This window comes from Nilaparvata lugens, chromosome 2 (assembly GCF_014356525.2).
Source record: "Nilaparvata lugens isolate BPH chromosome 2, ASM1435652v1, whole genome shotgun sequence".
NCBI lineage: Eukaryota > Metazoa > Arthropoda > Insecta > Hemiptera > Delphacidae > Nilaparvata > Nilaparvata lugens.
The window spans coordinates 85,853,371-85,878,183 of NC_052505.1; the positions used below are offsets into that span (position 1 = coordinate 85,853,371).

At 35.5% G+C, this 24,813-nt stretch overlaps 1 protein-coding gene across 4 annotated transcripts in view; it reads right to left on the bottom strand.

Annotated features, from left to right (window-relative positions):
• Positions 1–24,813, bottom strand: part of LOC111046304 (protein CEPU-1-like) — a 150,792-nt gene that overhangs the window by 85,478 nt on the left and 40,501 nt on the right. The window contains exon 1 of one of the 4 annotated variants that reach the window (XM_039421976.1): positions 7,380–7,784. The exons of 2 other annotated variants lie outside the window; for them this stretch is intronic. The gene's annotated coding sequence lies outside the window, so the exon portion shown is untranslated. Of the gene's footprint in view, positions 1–7,379; positions 7,785–24,813 lie in introns of those variants that run through there. One more of the 4 variants, XM_039421974.1, reaches the window with a different exon arrangement.

The window sequence follows — 24,813 nt, forward strand, 5'->3', positions numbered from 1 at the left end:
GTTTTTCAATTCAAGTTTGATTAAATCATTAATATATAGAAGAAAGAGAATCGGAGATAAAACAGTTCCTTGAGGAAGACCGTAATCATTCAACTGTTTAAAACTAGTTTATTTCCTATAGTAAGGATTTGGTATCTATTTGTTAAATAACTGCCAAATAATTTGAGGGGTATACCGCGTATGCCAATCTTTTCTATCTTTTTTAGTAATTTGGAATGTGGGATTGTATCAAAAGCTTTGGCTAGGTCCAGGAAGGTAGCTATTGTTTTTTTATTTTCAGTGAAGTTATTTGAAATTGTTTGGGTTAAGAGGGTTATAGAATCAATTGTACTTTTGCTCGCCTGAAATCCATATTGGTTTTTATGAATGACATTATGTTCAAGTAGGTAACAAACTAGCCGGGACTTGATCAATTTTTCAATTAGTTTAGCGATACCACTCAGCAGACTGATCAGGTTTCAATTCGTTGCTAGCGAGAGGTTACTTTCACACACTTTCGGTTCGGTTCGGTTCGTTTCGTTTTCGGCAAATTCTGATAAGTGTGAAACGATGATTCGGTTTGAATTCGGTACCGAATAGCAACCGCATAGCACCGAACGCCCCCTCGACACGAATAGGTTTCATTATATTCGAATTCGTTGCTAGGGAAACAGGAAAAAACAAAGTCTTTTACACACGTTTGTCTTTTATGTTTTTATTTTAACCTGATATCGTTATTATCTGTTTCAAAAATTTCCAAGTAAAAATCATATGGTCAATTCATTTCTGTTAGTTCACAGAAACATTTTTTTCTCAATGAATAGTTTGCTGAAAAAATATGAAAGATATAAATTGAAACTTAGGGAGAATTTTTTTTTTTTAATTTTTCCTCTAATATTACATGATTTCATCAATGGAGAGAAGAGATGAAGTTTATATACCATGTGTCAAAACAAGGAACAAATTTTCAATTTAAAAAAATAATTTCTCTGAACATCCAAAATTAACATAATCAAAAAGAAACTATTCAAATAATTCACAATTTTAATTAACTTTAAAATTGTTTGTTTTAACAGAGATAACATCTTACAATTTAACACCAGCTGTTATATTTAAATATACCAGCATGAACTGTGAAAATCCAAACACAGCTGTGTTTGAGAAGGAGATACCTAATTAGGACCGTACAAATTAAAACCTGACATGTATGAAAGCCTCATTCGTTTTCGGTAACGAACCGAACCGAACCGAAAACGAACCGAATCGAATGAAACCGAAAGCGTGTGAAGCTAGCCTAAATATCTCATACACAAAGGTAATTTAATGGTGGGTGTGATCGGGGATCCTACTCAAATTGAAAACACTACTTTACTATGATTTTACACCCACCATCAAATTACCTTTGTGTATGAGATATTAAGCCGTTCTCGGACTTTTCACCCACTCTGTATATTGGGTCAATTGAAAAAAGCTTGAATCCAGTGACAAGGAATAAGTTCATCACTAATTTTAGTACATCATAGTATTTATGGAAATTACGAAATACTCTCAGCTTTTGTTAAAATTCAGTTGTATAATGAAGAGTCAGTTTTTCACAACTAATGTTGTCATGATACCCCAAGCTAATCTCTCTTACTGGAAAAAGTATTCGAATTTGAGGAAAGTCACGTTTCCAAGGATGGAAAACTGTATCTTAGAGCATAACCCGTGGGATGTGAGAGACAGGCTATAACGTTGTGTAAGGGCGGAGGAAAAGTCGAAATTTTTAGCGGTTGTGTTGCTCTAAGCCGATCTAACGTAGTATGGGCCGTAATGCTCCGCTATCAAATCGAATCACACTCTTGCCATCCCTCGACAAACCCCCTCGCCCTCATCCTCCAAAATGAAGACAGACGCAGCCCTGTATGGTGTGCACCTCCCCCACCCCCCAACCACAGGTCTCATTGTTATGAAATTCATTGGGCGCGCTCTGGAGATGTGCGCTCTCGACGCTCATCCCAAATGCTATAAATATCGCCACTAACCGGGTCGATGTATTGGAGATCGTTATCGTCGTGAACTATATATTCGAGCAGATGAATTTAGCGGCACTAGGAGGTCGAGCACTTTCCACACGAGGCACGTCCGATAACAGCCCTCACATCACGTGCAATTCAATAACCATTCGCACAGAATGCATTAGCGCTGATGCACTTCCAGTGGCGAGCATTCAATTGGCAGTCAAGGAAGTAGAAAATGACTTGGGACATTTCTGTTGCAGCAGGTTCCCGTGAGGACTATGTTTAGGAAAGAGGCTTGTGGTGATGAAATTCTCTCGAGATTGTAACAGTAATGTTAGGCTGGGGTTACAACAAACTAGCATAGAGCTAGAGCACGAAATCTGAAGCATAAAATACATAGAGACAACCCGTCACTATTATGAGGCTGGGGTTTGACCGAACGAGCATAGAGCTAGAGCACGGAATCTGGAGCATGAAATTCATAGAGACAACCCGAAGCATGATAAATACTACTATGTCTCCGAAAGTGTATGAATCCAATGATAGTTCTCATGGCTTCACACTTCGGTGCTTTTAAACTGACTTTATACAGATTGTTCGAAATCTTTGCTTAGAACAAGCATTTACTAGTTGAGTCTACAGTAGCTATATAACCATTTATAGTTACTTTAGTTGGGTCTAACCAGGACCTCCTATATACTACCGGATCTGAGCCTAGAAAAAATGGCCGCTGTATGTGGTGGCATAGAGAAACGATAGCATAGTAGATATCCCATGGTATAGGGCGTTTATGTCGCAACTTTTACTGTTATCCCAAGCCGATAGTTCACATAGTTCTTTCCTATGCAGCTGTGTGACGCTGGTAGTCTCTCAAATTGTGCCGTTCATACACTATCACCCCAACAAAACAGTAAAAATTGACAGTAATCGACAGTAATCGGCTTGAGATAACAGTAAAAGTTGCGACATAAATTCCCTATGCCATGGGATATCTACTTACGCTATTGTTTCTCTATGGTGGTTGTCTTATAGGAATTCCCACTGAGAAAAAATCACTAATCACCTGTTAGAGAGCGTCTCAGTTAGTTGAAATTCCAGTTCGTCTAGTTCCCGTTTAAAATATCAATGCCGGCCACCACCTATGGCGGCAATTTTTTTTTCTATGCTTAGGTCCGGTATAAAGGAATTCCTGTTCTAGCCCCAGCATTTAGATGAATGATTATGAAGCAAAAATAAAGAGATGAAACGGGGTGGAGATTAATTATTCGTATTAGTTAGTGATTTGTCATGGTGATACAAAAAACAATATGAAGTATATAACAGCTGACTGTCAATTTACCACACAGACTCACTTTTCTTTATGCGCCACCATAATGTGTGCTTTCAGCTGTTTGTCTTGAATTTTTATTCTGTGTAAGCACAACCAGGACCTCCTAAATACCGGACCTGCGCCTGTGTGAAAATTGAGGTAAAATGGCGCCGATATTTGGTGGGGTCTCAACTTAGCTGACACTGATATGTTGTCATCAGTTTTTAGTATTTAGTTGTAGTTAAGTGTAGTTTGCTTACAAATGTCACGGGCTTTATAATATTTACGAGTTTTATAATAATTATTGATCAATTATCATTTTATAATTATTTAATATGCTATAGAGATTCAAATTAGATTTTTTTAGTATTCAAAGTGTTTAGTAAGTGTTTTATAAATTCAAATTGTGAATAGTAAATAGTAAACAACAATAATTTTATAATATTCAACCGTAGCCTAGATTAATTTTTGCTTATCATCCGTAATTCAACATTTAGCTTTATAACAACATGCTACAATGAGTAGGCCTATGAACAGTTTTAATTGAAGATGCCTAGAAATTGTTGTGTCCCTGGGTGTAAATCGAACTATATTATAGAAAAACCCCCTTAGTGACAGTATTTACTTTTCCCAAAGATAAAGAGCTGAGGAAAAAATGGACAAGGTGTAGAAAGATTCTAAAGTCACCAACAATTCGGCTGTGTTTATCAATCATTTTAGAGCATCAGACATTATTAAAGAAGACAAGTTTTTGTGTGAAGATGGTTCTTATATGTGGCTGTTCCAAGAAAAATGTGCTTTCCCTACAATTTTTCCAAATCAACCCTCTTACAACACAATTAAATCGTGTGTAGAGGTATTCAGCAATATATTTCTGAACATTTACTGCAACATGAAGAATAATAATCAGTTGCCCCAGCAAGCAAAGTCGCGAAAATTGAGAACATTGAATTCTTAGGCTAGAATAAAATAACGATAATTATAAGCTATGTGCATGTGAATTGCACTTTAATGCTATGAGCATGAAAATAAATAAAGTCTAGTTACCAGACAGACAGACAAAAGTTTCTTTATTTCAAAAAGAATAATTTAACAAAATAAAACATGCTGTGCTTATTCATTGTCATACAAAAAAAAACTTAATAACCATTGTGTTACAACATCATCCTAGAACCAAAATTACCGTATATAAGCTTAAGTAAAAATAAATTATTTTATTTAAAGTGTCTAAAATAGAATGAAAGTATTGATTTAAATTTCAAATTCAAGTTTATAAATCTTAATGTGGCTTAGGTTTTAAGGAAAACAATGAGAAACACAAATATATTTTAAGGAAATGAGCACAATGAATAATATGAAAATGGTCTGCATGGGCTAGATGCCTGTGCGCAGACCAGAAAAATAATTAACCCTATAAAATAATTACTTCTTTAATAAACCTCAATTGAACTAAACCTTATTTGAATTCTTAAAAATGATTTTGAACAGTGATAAGTTATTAGAGAGAGCTGGAACCTAGCTGATGGCAGTAAGTTAGTCCACCAAACATGGCGGCCATCTTGTTTGTATGCTCAGGTCCGGTAGTTAGGAGGTCCTGGCACAACTCAACTAACACGAACATTTGAAGGACCATGAGTGAGATAATAACATTCGAGGTTCCAAGTGCAACGTTTCAGAGGAGGTGGAAAACTTCTTATGGACGAAAACGGACACCATTTTTCAAATACTGTTATCCACAAAACGTTATCAATACAATCACAATTTCTCTCTTATTGATTCTAATAATGGCAATATTGGAGATACACAATAATAAAAATCTTATTATTGAATAGTAAGAGATGAGTGAGATAATAACATTCGAGGTTCCAAGTGCAACGTTTCAGAGGAGGTGGAAAACTTCTCACGTATACAGCATATGGACGAAAACAGACACAATTTTTCAAATACTGTTAGGTATAGATCAATACAATCACAATTTCTCTCTTATTGATTCTAATAATGGCAATATTGGAGATACACAATAATAAAAATCTAGTTTTGTTCAAAAATGTATAACTCTCATTCACTTGATAATGGCATTATATAGCCGAAATATATTGTGATAAAATAATTCTAAAAAGGGTCCTCAGATTTATGTTTTCATTTATAAATTCAAAAACAGCCCAAAAAAGAAAAGACACTGCCATTCTAAATATTATCCATACTTCATTGCACAACTCTGTATTCATGCTGACATTCTGGGTGAATTTACATCCAACAAATGTTAAAACATATTCTATTAAAGTAACCCGAAACCTTCCAATAATAAACAATACACAATAGCCTGAATGGTTTGATGGGTTATCAAAATATTCCAGAATAGTCTATTTGAGCAATACAATATAATTATTATTTTGACATGGTGTCCTTCCATCTGCACTTTAGCTGCAGGCTGAAATCAGTCGACTAATGATTATTATTTATCTTTTTTGCAGATGTTAGTTGAATAATATTGTATTACATGTGTTTGATGCAGTAGATCACATAATTATTATACTGTATGAAATGCATGTTATATGATATGATTCAACCACAGCCTACTATAGATAGAGTAAGCCATGATTCAACTGAATTCTGTAAAAAGAGGAACAATTTCATGTTGACTAGTGACCTGAGCCTGCAGCGTGAGTGCAGATGAAAGGTCACATGTCTGTCTATGTCAACTGCAGTCGAATAGATTTTTGCCATTAATTAGTGCACAAACCGCCATTGTGCAGTTTTGCTGTGGGCTCGCAACCACGAAAAGAGCCAGTCGTGTCGATATCTGACAATGGAATCGTTATCCCAATTTACGGTCCAGCAGATAAGTTTCTGTTGATTTATCATCATCGCTTGGTGAAGCATGAAGTATCACGACATGATGTAATTTTGATTCGATCTCTGCGTAAATTGCTCGCCCTGAGTTATTGTTGGTGCTAAAGCGCTCGTATTCATAATAGTCTGACAGTTCATTATAAAACAGTGAATTTGAAACAAAAACATGATATGTTTCAAGCGCTCTAAAACAGTTTTATTTTGTATGGTATCAAGGTAAATTTGATTTGTAGCAGATTGTTAATACCTCTTCACCTCTTGTTCATAGTCATTAATTAACAGCTGTCAAGACTACCCGATATTCAGTCACACAATGCATTGATAGAGCCGGAATAATGATCATGGAGTTGCAATTAATTGACCGAGCGAAGTGAGGTCTAACATTCAAGTCGACAGTTTGGCATTTCTCTTAATGTTTAAATGTTTATATGTTTTTATGTTGCGCATTTACGGCGAAACGCGGTAATAGATTCTCATGAAATTTGACAGGTATGTTCCTTTTTAAATTGCGCGTCGACGTATATACAAGGTTTTTGGAAATTTTGCATTTCAAGGATAATATAAAAGGGAAAAGGAGCCTCCTTCATACGCCAATATGACCGTAAAAATCAAACTATAGAATATATTATTCATCATATTAAATCAACTGTCTAGTGGACTATAATACTACCCGTTCAAAAACATCGAACATCTTGAAAATTGTATCTTTCCATCAACGTTGTAGACAGTTGCAGCCAGACCTGATAACAGCGCTCACACTCACATTCCGGGACGACAAGTCACGGTACGATAGGACAGAAAGCTCTATATTTATTTAGGATTTTTTCTAGACATTTTGAATTGATAAATTATTTTTTAATTCTTGAGAAAACATAACAACAGGTCAATGTCACTTACTGAGCGCGAGGTCTACTGTTCACAGAACTACTAGTGTGTACTGTATCAAAATTAAAAGATCTATTGCAGAAGAGGACCAGGAAGAAGGAGAATATCATGGCTGAAAAACCTGCGTACCTAGTTCTCCAAGACTACAATATAACTTCTCAGGATGGATGTAAATAAGATATCCAAAGTCAGGCTGATCGCCAATATTCGGAACGAATAAGCACTAGCAGAAGAACAAGTATCAAATTTTACGATTTCACAATAAAATAGGTATGAATATGCATAAAGTTTAACGAGAGTCGGAAAGTTCCATACAAGATCAAATTCGTAAGACAGGAGCATTGGAAACTTACCAACTTGTAACGGTTTTTCTGCCGATTGCAGCTAACAGTAATATATTTGGATAAGTTGATATAGGGAGAAATGAGTGAATAGACAGGTGACTTAACTTCACCCAAGAAAACGCAATTCTCAATGATCCAATTCGCCAATCTTTCCTCTCAATCAGTTTGTTTGTACACAGGAAACTTTTCCTCTCATAATGAAACACACAAATATATATTTCCAACCAGTTTTTAACATAACTGTAATGTTTTCTCTTATATTCACTTCGATTTAATCAATTAAGTTGCAATGAATGATTTGGTCTCACACACGAATATCTGACACAAGTTACAGAAACAACACAAAACAATGACAATTAAAGTCAACTATTACAACTACATTATGACTGCAAGTGCCATGAACAGCCGGTCTACAAACCCTTATCACAAATATAACTGCGCATGCTCGATGACTCTTACAGCCCATCAATGTAGTCCACTTGCACCCGCAGCGGGAGAATTTGAAAACCTCAACAAAAAAGATATCATGATACTATGTGAATGGTTCACATCAATCAATCTTAGTTTTTGCAATTTGGATGCTTTCAACTCATGTTCCACTTCCTGATACAATTCAATCAATTTACAATTAATCTTGAAACACATAAAGAACGTGTGAATATAATGTTTTCAAAGATATAATTTTAAGTACAATTCAAAGATAAGAATAGAATAATGATGAATCAGATATAGTGATTCGGAAACTTTCTAACAAAACAAAATGAACTGTTCTTTATCATCTTGAATTTATAATATTTTATTATTAAGTACTATAGTGAGGTCCACGTTATAATGGCAGTGGATAAAGATAGAAGAATAGCGATGCCGATTCTCTGCATTAATTCTACACTGTCACAAACAACTAACTCTACATATTTCTACACTGTCAAAAACATAATTGGCATCGTTGTGGACCTAGAAAAGGATAGTACCACCGGTTATGTTGAATGATTGACAAGGATAGCAAAACCAAAGTTGATCAAATACTGTCATTACAACGTGGACCTTACTATAGCAGGTAACTCATGCTCCACAATGCTCTTATTGAAATCTTGACAATCTGGTAACTTGACCTCCTAAAATCGCCAAAAATTTAAAATAGTCCTATAAAAATCCTCGGTAAATTGAGAATCTATTTGCAAAATTTGAAGTTGATCAGTCCAGTAGTTCAGACGTGATGATGCGTCATAAATTTCCTATCCCGTTTCCTGTATAGGTCTAAGCCGATTCTATCCTTTATTATATTATAGATGATCTGCACACTGGGATAAATAGCCTAATATATTATAATGGAAGACCTAACTAATTCAATACACAGTACAAATATCAATGAAAGAATCGAATATTTACATTTAGTGCTCTGGTATGTGCGGATGTATAATACACATCAAGCAAGTGATGGATCGTTAAGGGATCTTCATTTTCAGCAGGTCTGATACAGTCGAAAATATTCCCAGTTCTCGATGCGATACATTCCACGTTCACATTTTCGCAAAATCAATTGAGCATTTTCCGAATATCGGAATCATTATTTTGTAAGCTGCCTGCCCGACGTTGGATGAAAAATGGAAACGCAACTGATAGGGGATGAAAGCTGGCTGTAAAAGCTTTCACAATTTTCCAGAATGCTCTCCCATAATTTTGTTTTTTCTCACAGCTTTTCTCGATAACGAATTCTCCATTATAACTATACGTTGAACGAATTAGTGACTGCGGAGCTTTCAACTGCTGGAATAATAATGTGTTATACGCATGCCGATTGGCTACCGTTCAATAAACAAATAGACCGAGAACGGTTAGAAAGTGAGAAGAGATAGGGATACTGTCAGGAGGGAAAAAGACAGAGTATCTGTGAGAAGTGAACGTGTCAGACAGAGAGTATGGATAAGAGGGAACGGGAAACACTACTACTATATATCGGAACCAAATTGCCGTACGAATTCATTGATTTACTGACTTTGCAAACGCTAACCTTAATTGCTTTTTGTTTGTATCTCTAACCAGTCACTCTGATGTCGAAATACTTGAATTTTATTCACCCGGTTCGCTCGCTTACAGCACTTGTCTTGTCGATAAATTGTTAGACAGTGTCAATCGATTTCTGACTAGCGTCAAACGAGGGTGAGGGTTCTCAAGTCTTGATCGGGGAGAAACTTGAAATCTAATCATCACTCTCAGACACGAAATTTCCAAGGAATTTCTGTTTAAGCTACTGAAAATCGATAACTCACTTCACTCATTTTTTACATTCTTCACTCTGCTGTTTTGATCGCTCATATTTTAAAATACCAAAGTTTGAAGTTTGGCAAAATCGGGCTCAAACGCTGCTCTGTTCATAAGCCATAGTGAGCAAGACTAAAGCTTCAACTTTGTTCAGGCAGACTAGGACAAAGAGAGGGTCTTAATTAAATTTTCTGCTGCAGTGTACACGGAATTTGGATGAGAAAACAATGAACACTACCAGTACTGGAAATGTTTTCTCGCAATTATTTCTCGAGAAATATCTTCATTGTCAATTCACTGCTATCAGAGAATGGAGTTAATCCATTGTACCAATGTATTAGAAGAGATTATCTATTTTCTAATTTTAATAACTTGCTCGAAATCAAAAGCTATTGTACGATCTTCATTGACCGCTGATTCAATGTAATTCAATTCATCTTTTAATTCCGTTAGAATTTATACAAATACATCGACATCGCCAGGTACATGAGAGAGCAAATGTCACTGAACAATTAATTTTTTCAATAGACTGTATGATCACATAAGATCTTCCAACCAAGGTGCGAATGAATTTATGAATATCTACACATAATTGTGAGTAATATAGGAGCTAATTAAATGGAAGAAAAATGAGCTGGAGGGGATTTATTGATATAATTGGAGCTTACAAATGATTTACAAATGATTTTGTATTATTTAAAAATCCTATTATATTAAGCGAGCAATTTCTGTATTCATATATCTGGTTATTTATGTTTAATGGATCTCGAAAACGGCTCTAACGATTTTCAAGAATTTTGGAACATAGTAGGTTTATGATATAAAGATTCGATTGCACTAAGTCTCATCTTTGAGAAAACTCGATGAACGACATTGGAAGGATAATTCATCCTTGGCTAAAACAGCTGTGGATAGTAAAAAAGTGAGTGAGCGAGTGAGTATGTGAAAAATCAAAATATCGCATCCCCGAAATTCATAAGATGACATATAGCCAGCTGTGAAATATGAACACGATCATTTTAGAGAATTATTGTCTCTCGATAACAGAAGATGCGTGTGCCTGTGTGGGAGAGAGACAGAATTATTTCCAGCTGTGTAATCATAAGCAATAAGCGAGAAATTTTATCTAGCAGACAATTTAATCGACTTGATCAACATAATCTGATTTGTTGAAATGACATGATAATCCTCCTAAACTAGAGTATACAATAATTTTCAAAGTTGATCATTATTTGATCATTTCAAGTGATTAGTGAGTGTTATTTTGTTATTCATTTTGGTTTGTATGTAATCTAAATTATATATTTTTTGTTTTCAAATGTTTGAACAGAAAATTGAACCTGAATTCAAGTGCAAAAAAGATTAGACGGAGGAACAGCTCTGGATCATTCTCACTCAATCATCGATTTGATTCTGTGCTTGTGTGAATGAATGGATGAATATCATTCATAGAACTATTTTCTCCATATTAATTCAGAAATAGAACATTCACGCATAGGAAATCCTTGATACAATACTTGGAACACACGACTTGGTTCAACATACGAATCCTACATATATAGCAAACGGTTGAGGCTATGGAAATTAATTCATTTTTTCTCTTTTTTTAATGTTTCCATAAGATTCAGCAAAGTTGAGAGAGAACCCTTCCCCCTCCCCGTCATTGGAAACCCAAAAAAGTCGTCAGTAGTCATTCTTAACACTCTTGTTGTGGGACTCCTCTAAGATTTGATTTTTTAACCTCCACCCCAAGTATTTCAAGGACGCAGTTTGCGTCTAAACTAAACCAACCCCCTATGGGTACCCCTGATATCATAGATTTAGCTTCAATAATCATTATCATGTGAAATTGCTGAATATTTGATATTTCATCGCACAGTTTTTATTATCTACCAACTTCAGTTTTGGTTTTGATGAACACGTGAAGCATGCTGGAACGAACATCAAGTTTACTTTTGATAACATAGACTTCTTATTTTTTTGAACCAGTATAATATGGTTTAGGTTGACTGAGAAATGAGAAACAATAATGTCACATCTATGGAAATATTGTAAGCGGCTCAGCCATCTGCAGAAGACTGGAAAAACTTATTCGCGATTCTCACCGAAGGGTGCAGAAGCATTGTTGATAGCGTTCACTGAGTGAGAGGAAAACTGTTGCAGCGGCATCTTTCGGATGAGAACGAAAACATCTGCGCTATTATTGGCCGAGTGACGTCACCCTGTTCGCGTTTGATATTTTGCCAAAGTATTCTTCTGGAATGGAAGCGGCAATATGAGATCAGGCGCAAGCTGACGCCCTTCATAATGTGTTAATGCCGGCAGACGTTTTGGTAAACGGAAGTTTTTCCATATAAGAGAGCCGGCGACCCGGGTTGCTATGCTGTCCCTAGCACTAGCAAGCGACCAAGATTATACGGCCCTAAACTTTCCGGCAGCGCTGCAGCACCCGCTGTGAAACGAAATATCTTGTTTATCACCGACGAGACGATAACTCTTCTCAAATACACTTCTCCACTCTACAAGTTCATCATTTAGAATAGAGGAGCATCTCTTCAGCCAACTCTGTGACTTCCGACTGCTATTAAAACTCTTCTCAAACTCGTGATTCCCAGAGTGAGAAGGATGATTGTGTTGGTCTCGTAATTGAAGTGAGAAGATAATACTACGACCCACACAATTCCAGTCGCAATGATTAAATAAGCTCTACCAGTAATGTTGACTCAATAGTTATCTCACCCCATCAATTCTATTGTATTTGATTCAAATAATGGTTTTATTTACTGAAGTGGACTGTTCGTAATTTTACATGTGACATGTAAACATCACGACATATTGAAACATAAACATGTGTCACCACTCGTATCACATTTTAGAGATAGAAAGGATATAATCGTTCGTATTATTCATGCTTTCATGATGTTGTATTTCGTACCTCTCGCTTGTTTTGTAGAAACCATCAAACAATCTAACCTGATAATATGATTCCAAACAAACCAACCCGATAGCTATTGAATTACACAGCTTTGGAAGTTCCATGTCATTGTTGATATATTTTCCATGTTGTGAGCTTTTTTGAACATTAAACAATACTAGTCATACCGGTATCAGTATCATTCCAAAATCCACAATAATATCCCACGGATTACACGGAATTAATTACCTTTTCAAATCATATTCTGTTGTGATAGTTATTTTATAAATCTTCATCCGTGAAACAACATTGGCTGTGAGGTCATTATATTTGTCAGAAAATATCTCATTTATTCAAATGTTGATTGAATTGAATAAAAATGTGATATTTTGTCTTTCTGATAGGTCTATTTGAACAAAACCCTGGTTCCAATGTATTGACTTAATTAGTGATGTCAAACTTTAGAAGAGATTGATCTCGTGGTCGCGCTGATCGATGTAATAAGTGAAGCTCCATTCGCCTGCTACTCCCGGTGAGAGGGTGACCATTTCAAGGGTTCGAATCCTGTTGGTTCGGAACCCACTTAGGGTCAGGTTGATAAAATGTAAATTATACCACGCTAGCGTTCCTCTATATGTCTATTTATATGAAAGGCTCCAAATGTTTTTTAACATTCACAGCTGTTTGGTGGCATCGATCTTCATCGCGACCTACTCTTTCGTTCAAACCTTCAAGCTCAAGGTCCATTCATCTCCCATCAATCAATCAATCATCGATCGGTTGAATGTAAGAGAGGGCCGGCTGCGCCCTTACTTCGCCTTTCTAGGATTGTATAAAGGCAGGAATTCAATTCCACGTTTTTATTACTCACGCACAAGCTTAGAGCTCATGTGGTCATCATCCTTGTCCAAAAAGAAACATCGATATGGCGATGTCCACGTTATAATGGCAGTGGGGAAAGATAAGAGAAAAGGAGAAAAACTTTGCCGTTCCTCTGTCTTACCAATGCCTTCTATAGACGGTAGCTGATACAGGCTTATTGATGCAATATTTTACTGTTCATTCTCGTTTTAAATAATCAATTATATTTTATCAGGCAAGAAATCATATTTTTGTCATAGTCATTCAATATCAGCTGCTTTCCATGCATGAAATCAAGCCGGTAAACAGCTGATTGTGGAACAAAATAAACATACTATTCTCAATACAGCATATTGTACTGTAATGAAATCATATGTTCTCTTTACAGTCTAGTATGTATCATATAGTGAGGTCCATATAATGGTAGTGTGTGTTTGCAATGGTGTTGCCATCCTTGTCTATCGTTCAACAAAGCAGATGGCGCTATCTCTTTCACGCATTACGATTTTGCAACATCGTTTATCAGCAATGTAGAAATCCAACTAATTGACAAAATATTTCAATCTCAATCATGAAAATTTATAATTACATCTTTAAAACATATATTTTCTTGACAAATAAAATTTGATTAACTATTTTAAACAATAATGAACAGTTAAATTAGATACAGCAGTATCAGCTGTTTGGTTGCAAGTCTGAGATCTTTTTCTCCTATCTTCCTACACTGCCATTATCACGTGGACCTCACTATAGTTCCAAAATAGGAACAGCAAAACTCGTATAAAAATCCGCCTTTTAGCGCTCCAGGTGAAAGTTTTGTCAACAACAATCAAGAAATTCCTAATTCAGAATTTGTAAACTAGGTTATGTTTATAGAATGCATGTAGTAACGTCAGCACAAGCAGGTAATATTTTCTATTTCTCAATTATTCTTCTTTACATTATTATGAAAAAAATAGTGTACATTACTTGGACGTGAATGTCTTTGCAGTGTTCAAATGAAATTCTAGTCTCAGCTAACGCCTCGACTAGAAACATCATTCTCGCCTGCAAGAGGCACCTTCCCATCATTGTTAATTAAGATACTATTTTCAATGATTTCATAAGGAATTTTCATAATCAAGATGGGATATTTCGCGGATTAATTATTGATTTAACATTGTTGAAAGACGATCTGCCAACAGAGCAAAGCGAGAAAGAGATAGCGCTATCCGCTTTGTTGAATGATAGACAAGGATAGCAATACCATTGCTAATCAAACACTGCTAAACAAACGTGGACCTCACTATAGCAAATGATGTTCTCAATATTGTATTGAGCCATGTACCTGAAGAATTCTATTATAATCCATTCTGATAGCTGTAGCATGGATAAAGGATAAGCATAAGCTATATTTCTTGTCTCTGGCTGTAGTCTTATCACTGAACAGTTTTAAAACTAATCTGATAACAGTGTTCAATCTAAAAAGAATTTAGAAAGGTTGAGTTTTGAGAGATCAAATGCTTCGATGATGCATGTCATCAAAAATAGAATAAGATGGCCGTCAAATGAACGAGACCCGTGTGTCAAACGATTAGAGGGACAAGAGTTGGATTGATGAGATGCAGGAGTTTGAAAGCGCATTATCACTGGTGAAAGTGAGGCAACGATCTATCCTATACTAACACAGTTAGTATATATAGATCGTTGAAGTGAGGACGACGGCCATCATGAAAGCTTGCCTGCGAGTTCCGTTTGATGCGTCAAAGTTTCTTCATTTACAAGTCGAAATTGCGAACGGTGGCAATCTCATTACCAACAAACTTGTGGCAGTGACGCAGTTACAATTTTACTATTGTTTGGAAAGTGATACGACACCGAGCTGGGTACTTTGCTGACGGGTGTGGGTGGTTGAATAATTATTGAAATGAGAAAAATGATTTCCACTCTAGATTTGAAAATAGATGAGTTTTGAATAAGTTAGTACCAAAATTCGGGGAAGGAACAGTTTTTTTACACAAGCAATAAACTGATCAATGAAATAACTTTTGACTTGGATTTCAAAATTAATAAAAAGAGCGTGAAAGAGTGGATAAAGAGGAAATATTTCTCCACCTTAAATATAGCAATTTAATTTTAATTGTTTTATTTTCATTTATAGTGTTTTCTCTGCAAAATATTCGTTGATTTTTGATTATTCTACTGTTCTAAATTTTCTACCAAGGTACCTAGAATACATAGTATTCTATGCATAGATACATAGTAGTACTATGTACCCTAGGTACATTGGTTTCTACTGTAAATATTAGTTAAATTTAAACCTGAATTTTCTGCATTATTTCGAAATTTTATGTTTTCCTTTTACTGTCTTACAACTCTCACCAGCGGGCAAATAGTTTTTTTGCTGGTAATGCCTAGATTTTATATTTTATTTTATACAGGTATCTTCTTCTTCTTCTTCTATATGCCGACTCCGCGACGGAGATTGGCGATCATCAATACAATTTGAATTCTATTGACTGCAGCTCGGAACAGAGATGTTGAGTCAATGTTGAACCACTCTCTCAGGTTCTTTAACCAGGATGTTTTCCTTCTTCCAGGCCGGCGTCTTCCTTCAATCTTGCCCTACAGGTATATGTATGAGTAAATATGTTTATTCATTTATATTTACTGATTTAATGATATGTCATATTATAAAGAGCTTTTGATATTTCTTGACCATCAAATATGTCTTGACTGGCAATAATTGGGAATAATTGGGAATAATTGGACTGTGCCTGTTCAACCTTCCCCATAATTTCAATGAATTGTGTTTAATTTGTGTATCATTCAATAAATAAATATGAAATAGGGGTGTGTGTGTACTGTTCAGAAACACGTCACCAACATGTTTACCTATCTACCTTGGTCACAGACATTATTTTTGTATAAATATGGGAGCTCAAGTACCTAATTTGAGAAAATTTCAACTTTATTTTAAGAGGAGTGCCTCATTTACTAAATATATTTTCATGTATGTTAAGTTCTCTTCATATATGGTAAGTTTAGTACGCTGAACACTCAATACTTGATATACTTAATTTTCAATTCTTGAAATCCTTAATGTGTTGGAATGGTAACTGCTTTCACCCTATCATATTATACTCTCAATCATGTGCTTTAAAAATAACTACTTTGAAAATAGACGAAAGTGACTTGATGTGATATTATTCTTTCCATACATTTCTCAAAATTATCTCTCATAGGTCTGGAAACTGGGTGATCATCTTTGATCTACATAGTATTTCATTCTGGGCTTTCATTCAGATTTATTCCTCTTACAAATTTGCAAAAGTGAAGAGTGAGAGAATAGTGGTTGTCATCATTCAAGATCACCAGTGAAAACGTTAGTCTTGAAAAGGTGGGAACAATTAGATTGAGATATCCAAAAGCAGAGGATCTAGAAATCTATATTTCTTTATTTCAATCTAGACATTTCTAGTATTGTTTAGTAATTTTAGGACTTCCTTTCAGTATGTTCTAGAAAATTAGAGGACTGAACGGGGAAAAATTTCGTGAAAGAACTGTCATGATCTCATGATATAATAAGGAAACTGAAGCAATAATCAAACTTTGTTCTACATGATTTTCACATTAGAAGTGGTATATTTTGTTCACTAATGAAGTTGGATAGAAGGAGATTGGAAATGTGGGAAATTGAAATGTGAATTGAGTACATTTCACATCCAATATAACACAGTAGTCTCACTAACAAGAGATGAATTTATAATGACGAGAATTCAGTTTCGATTTGTGATTGTGGAATGATTGGACTGATGGCCTGTAAATTAACACTATCAATTCAACTGCAAACACTAAGGCAGCTTTCGAACTTTCAATTATTTGTTCTCTCTTGGATGGTGGAAACCAAATTTCTTTTCACGAATGAGCATCGTCTGAAATTGGAATGAACACATTTTTTCCTGTAATGAACTCAAGCAGGCGGAGTGAATCGATAAGGGAGCTTAACAATAAATGAGAGAGAATTTGAAAATCATCTGCGCTTCTACATTTTCTCTGGCAATGACAACCATAGCAGAATCATCGACAGCTTGTATTTTTATTTTTGAAAATAATTGTTTTTTCAGATACTTGATGATTTTTGTAGAGGAGATAATTTGAAAGTTGGAACAGGACGGCATCGATGTAATGTTACTTGTAGTGGAACTTCTCCTTCGGTGGAAGAGAAAAGTTGAGGAAAACTCAATTTTCCGCGAACAGTTCTGTTGTCATGAGATGCGTGCGTAAGTTGGTGAAACGCTTTCCGGAAAGTCAACTGTTCAACTATTAAAACCTGTGAAGTATTTGCGGAGACAATGGCGTGTGCGCCGAAGGACCCTCAGGAATTTGTAATAGAGAGTGAGTTGCGGACGGAGAACTCCATTACGAAATGTTGCTTGGTCTCCATGGAGTAGACTCTTGATTTACGAGACTTTTCTGTATATTCTCACGCTCCACGAGCAACTGAACTAGATTAGCTCCCAGCTCAGCAGATATTCTCTTCCCACATCAGATCCTTCGTTGAATGATCAACAGGAGATGCATTCAAGACATTTGTTCTTCTATGATGAAACTAGTGAATCACTGTTCTCTCACTTTGTTGAAGGAGAATTATCATATCATATCCCTCATTATACGAAATGGAGGAGTTTAAGTTTTTCTCCCCAAGAAAACTTATGTTAGCTCTCTGGTTCAAGCTGTTGTATTATTTCAACAACGTACATAGAACAAAGGTACCTTGAAAATAAATACATGGAGAAAGAAAATAGATAGATAAGAAGATAGGTTTCATTTACTTTATAATGACAAGAATATCAAATCATGTTGTAAGTAAACAATTTAAAAAAAAAGGTATATAGACCCGGTTGCACAAAAGTCGGTTGAATTTTATCCGTGATTAATTTCATGAGAACCAATCACAGAAGGCCTTTTTGATAAGAAGGCTTTTCTGATAGTTTCTCGTGGAGTCAATCACGATAAAAATTTAACCGGCTTTTGTGCAAAACCGGCACTTGAATTTCTATTGCTTTCATAGAGAATTATGAAGATACAAATAGAAATTGTCAGCAACTTTTTTAAAAATGGTTGGCTATTTATTTTTGTTTTCTCATCATGAAAAATTAATATCAACAAAATATATGTTTTATTGTCAGAGATGAAAAAATTACAACATCTTAGAAATACATAATAAAAGGATTACAAATTCTACAACATGAAAAAATACTATTAAAAAATAAAATAGAATGCCAATTGAGTATTAGCATCTCGAGGCTACCACAACATCATGCACAACACAGCTTTAATGTTAAGATAGAGAAATTATACACAATTAGAGACAATGAGAGTTTCAGATTGCTTGATAATAATTAAAGACAATTCGTGAATTAACAGACAATTCGAGAGTGAATTCGAATCGCCTATCTTTATGCTTCAAAGTTTCCAAGATATAATGTGAAACCATCATATATGTAGAAACAAACGATGAACCACAAGTCAGATATTATTGAGTAAGTTAATTGAAGAAGGCTCGACAATTACCTATCAATTTGACTAAATACAAATCTAACCAAAATGAACAAGATCTTTCGTGCATCAAATTCACATGAGTTTTGTGCAAACTTATAGTATGACTTTTAATTACTTAGTAGTAAACTTTCAAGTATGTGCATGGGAAATGGAAAGTGCGTAAGTCATTCATGAGATGATCAAACATCCATGCTACCGGCGGGATTCGAACCCACAAACCAGGTTGTGCATATTTAAGGTTGAAACGACGTGGAACACTACAACAACCTGATCAGCAAAGTTAGTAGTAACAGAAAAGTATCAATGTATCAAATAAATCCATTTTGATGAATAAAAATGTCATTTTTCTCAGGAATCGGGTTCGCTGAATCCATAATTCTATCAGAGACTTGTTTTCAGCTCCATTTGATATTGCTATCAAAACGAATGATCGGTGCATAAATATATGAGTGATGAGAATATATGAACTCACTACATATTTATCCCACTAAACTTGTCCAAAGTAGCTCAGAATCCTCATAGAAAGCCATCGATATTATGAGGAATAATTGTAGACAGTGACCATTCAGCTAGTTTTCGGTTATGTAAATTGATATCAAGTTTGTTTTTGGGTCCTGATGCATGATTATTTTTTTAATTTACGTGAATATTTGCTATTATGATGATTATAATGCGAAATGTTCCGCCTATGTTTCGAAGCATCTAAATTTAAAAATTTACTTTGTGAAAATAACTGAGGACTGAACATTTTGTGAAGTGAACAACTACAAGACTTAACCTATTTCGGACTATGTGTAACCTTATCTAAATTTGGGAGAGGAATAGCACAAGGTTACCTTATTTTTCCTCTCCCTTTCATTTTGATGATGTATTTATTGTATGAATCAATAATGAATATGATTCGACTCACTGGAGTAGCTTCCAAGAGTTTTTAGATCCCTCTTTTTTATAGGTCCTGGTAGGTGTACTATGGGTCTCGTCTACCCACTGTTGTAACCCACTTTCTCTGAATCAAGTTAGGAGAAAGCCACACTCACATTAATCAATCCGCATGCCACTCATATATTCATTACCCGATTGCTAAACTCACACCACCGAATTCTTTTTCAAAATTACTTTTCTCTAAAAGCAATTTGTAATTGCAGAAAATGAAGAGGGAGTTGATCACTATTGTTGCCGCTCAACTCATTCTATCTTACAGCAGCAGCAGAGTGGACAAAATCCCACTTCCACTCTCATTGGATCGTTTGCATCCCACATTTTAAATCCCATTATCCGTAGACAGGCTGTACAGCAAGTGGGGTGAACCGGGATGAAACGGGAAGAGTACTCCTGTGGGAGACTGGTAATCCCACTGAAGACAGGTCTGCTGGAGAACACAGCAAATGTATCGCTCCCTCACTCTCTCTCACTCGCACACACATCCACACAATGACAAAGTATTCGCTGCTAGAAATGGCAAAGTTCGTTACAGAGTCCAAAAGTCGAGTTAGATTGTGAGTCAGCAGTCCTCCCTGGCCGCCACCAGTCACCTCACTCACAAATTTCCCAACTTTGGCTGCGCTACCGGAATCAAATTATGCGCACAAGAGCAAGACACAACTCCCGACTGGCCGGCGAATTCTTCACTAAAGGATCAACTTTTTCGACGTGATAGAATGACAGCGTCATTCAACGAATTAAAGTCCTGTTGAAAAGTTTTGGAGATATCAAAATAATTTGAATGATTCAGGAGTAAAAGTAACATCTGATGAATTTGATTGTTTCTCAAGGAAGAACGGCTGGATATTGATGAGATTCTATTATTGATCATGGTGATCCCAATGATTTAGTCTCCTATAGGAATCCTATACTATAAGGAATCCTATCCTATACTTCTGTTCATATGTTTATATGTTTAGATGTTCAGATGTTTAGATGTTTGGATGTTTAGATGTTTGGATGTTTTAGATGTTTAGATGTTTAAATGTTTAGATGTTTAGATGTTTAGATGTTTAGATGTTTATATGTTTGTATTTCACCGGATTTCGAAAACGGCTCTAACGATTCTCACGAAATTCAGAACATAGTAGTCTAGGTTTATAATATAAAGATTCGATTGCAATAGGTCTCATCCCCCGGGAAAACTCGCTGAAAGACATTAAAAGGATAATTATTATTCATCCTTGGAAAAACAGCTGATAATAATAATTATTTCGTCGTATGTTGGTGATGGAAGTGAGCGAGCGAGTTCATGTGTTTGGGACTGTGTCAAAATTATGACTCAGCTGTTGAACTTTTGTAATCATTCAATCAGGTACTTAGTGCCGGTTGCAAAAAAGCCGGGTTATTTTCAATACTGATTAATTCCAGTAGATCCATCTTTTTGAAGTGGTCTTCTCTGATTTGGTTCACGTGAAGTTAATCAGAATTAAAATTTAACCAGCTTTTGTGCAACTGAGCCTTTGTGAGGGAAATTTTTGCATTCCTCTGGAAATTGATCACAATTTACTGTGATTGGATAGAACGTTTCTGTATGAATGTTATGATAATTTCTTCTTTCGTGATAAACTTCTTATCCTTTTGTACTCCAGAGCGAAGCTCGGTTCCCGACATCAATTATGAATAGACATCCATGATGGGAACTCTCCGATCTCAGTGAGATGGATAATCATAGAAGATTGTAAGGTGATAATCTTAAAAAAGCATGATGCTACTATCACGGAGTAAAGAACACCTACTCATTGTTATGTGTATTCTGTGTTATTATGTTCCAACTACTTTCAAAATTAATTAGACTTAGAAGAAGATTTCCGATTCGGGATCCAATCATCCTACAGTATTCATAAAAAATGTATTCAATTGAAAATGTGTTCAATGGGATTTTTCTTATCCAAGTTGAATAGAATGCAGGTGGCAATAGGTATCAATGTTCGTTGTTTGTGGGGATGAAGATCTCACATTATTCTCCCTTTGATTCAATATTGCTTTCCTATTCATTAGACATCATACTACGAAGAAATGACATGAATGCATTCTATAGACTATCCTGAAGAGGTTTTCAAATATTTCAAAATAAATTTAGTGGTTAAACGACAAAACGCTTGATTACAAATAGATTATAATATGGATTTTTATATAGTTTTGGGCTTTAAGCCTGTTGTTCCTTTCCCAATCATTCATAGTTAAGTATGATATTGTATATGTATCAATGTATAAATAGATATTTTACACGCTTGGATTGACGTCATATCTACGGAATTTGCTTGACCCGAAATAATGAACTGGAATTATGTCAGTTAAAGGTCGATGCCCATTGTCAGGTTGACACATGTTTCGCTTCAGACAACAATCGATAGAGATTTGACAGGAGATCGAGAAATGATTCATGATACCGGTCATTACTAACTCCTCGGCATGAAAAATTGCACGCTGCGCTGACAATGCAAACCGAGTTGAAAGTAGTATATATATTCAGGAAATATAATTTGAAAAATGTTCGTGACAGGTCATAAAATTCATTGCCGCACAACTCGTTTGGTGATGACAGTTGACGGCAGCGTAACGAACTAAAGTGCCGGTGTTGTTTGCAACTTGCAAGAGAAGTTTCGCTGCGAGTCACTTGCCCCACACTTTTGGCAAGTTGCTACCTGCGGGACAAGTTGGGTCAGCTACAACTTTCCTCGACGACTTTCTCGAGGACAGCCGCCAACTCTCCTCTTCCACATTGGGCAATTTAATTTCGTCGTAGGGCCCAGTAGACGGGTCAACAAATTCCTATTCCCTTCAAGAAAACAAGTTCTGAATTGTTGTCAGACTCCCAGCAGAAGCTGATAATTTCTGAATGACCTCATGCCGCAAAGTTAAGTTCTGCTGAGTACCGCAAACTTGATCACAAAAAAAAAGAGGAAATTGGGTAGTCAATCATCGTTTCCCTCAAAACAAAAAGTGAACTTTCTATGACTCCAAATGAAAATATTGAATCATTTTCGCAATCATAGTCAATATGGATACTTTTTTATCCCTCCATGAATATCATGAAAGGTATGACATTTGCGATTATCACCGATAATAAACAATTGCTTATTATTCTACTGACATAGTTTTTCTCGATTCTAATCGTTCTCTGTTATGGTGAACGTCGCATATCAAGGAATTGTTCCTTATTTTTATGTTACCAAACAGATACTTTCATTGTTTCGTTTCAATCTCAACCAAATACGCCGTTGTACTTAGCAATCAAATGAGCATAGCTTCATTCAATTCAATTCAATTTTATTTTTCATGTTATGCATCGTATATAATACAATATTAACACAAGTCATAAACATCACATCATAAATACATTACAAATGTTACTACAATATTAATTTTATATAATATAGTCTAAATCATTGAAAAAAATAAGTTAAATCAGTTCCCTATTTTGAAATAGTACGGTTCAGATGTTTCTCACAAGGAATGGAAAATGAATATTGAATGGGTCTAAACGTTGATGATAGCTTGTAATAAAAGATGTTGTTTACACATTGATAGCAAGCAATTTAGATATTCTAATCGAGTGATCAGGCAATAAAGCCTACAAAATAGTTCGATTGAGTAGCTTGCGAAGATTTACACATTTTGTACCCACACAACTTGGACTCTCCTATAGTGAGGTACATGTTATAAATAATGGCAGTGGAGAAATATAGGAGATCAACGTTGCCGATCCTCAGTCTTGTAAATGCCTTCTATAGACGGTAGCTGATACAGACTTATTGATGTAATATCAACTGTTCATTCTCGTTTAAAATAATCTATTATATTTTATTAAGCAAGAAATTATATTTTTTCATAATCTTATAATTAAGATGAAATATTTATTAGTAAATTATTAACTTCACATTGTTGAAAGACAGACCGTCAACAGAGCAACAGAGCAAAGCGAGAAAGAGATAGCACTATCCGCCTTGTTGGATGATAGACAAGGATAGCAATACCATTGCCAATCAAACACTGCCATTATAACGTGGACCTCACTATAGTGTAGATTAAAATACTTGTGAATACCAGACAAATCATGTAGAAGGAAACATTTTCCATGAACTAGACAGATAACTCAGTCTGGAGAAATCCTCTCGTATGAGATAATGAGAGGATCATTGAGCATCGAACGACACTGGAGATCATTACGATGCAAGTCCCATTTTCATTTTTAAAATTACAGTAGCAAATTCTCTTCTGTTGGGAAACGAGAAGATAATGGAGACAAGAAATTTGAATACGGTAATTTTTTTCGCGCAGGTTTACCCGTAAATGGAAGTAGACGGTGTTCTCTCCATAAATCATCGTTAGGAAAGGCTTGTGAGACAGAGGTGGGCGGGGGGAGAGGAGAGGTTATATAAACAGTCAGCTGAGGAGGTGAGCAATGCAGCTTAGCTCCATCCACCTCATAAAGGGCCAGAGGAGGAAAGAAGTAGTGAAGGGTTGAGGCAGTAGAAAAGGGCTCAGCTGCAGAAAGAGCCCATCGGCAAGAATTATGTTCTTCGAAGATGGGCCTCTAAAGAAGTTTAATGAGATTCTCTACGTTCTGCCTTCCAAATCCGACGTGATATCTCTTGAATAAGCTGTAGTGTAGACATTACAGCTAATGTACATTCATCGTCATTCGCTTCCGTATTACCTTCAAAAGTAACGAGAAAATGAAATTATTGCAAGACAGGTACAAAAAGTATTTGATATAATCCGGTAGACACATGACAGGAAAATGCAATTAGCTACCATGCAAAGCTTTATTTGCTCCCAAGATGTATTATAAATATCTAATTATAAACATCAACAATCTAACATCTTAATTTAAAGCTGTTCTATGAATCGCCGTGAGTGAAACACTGCTTTATT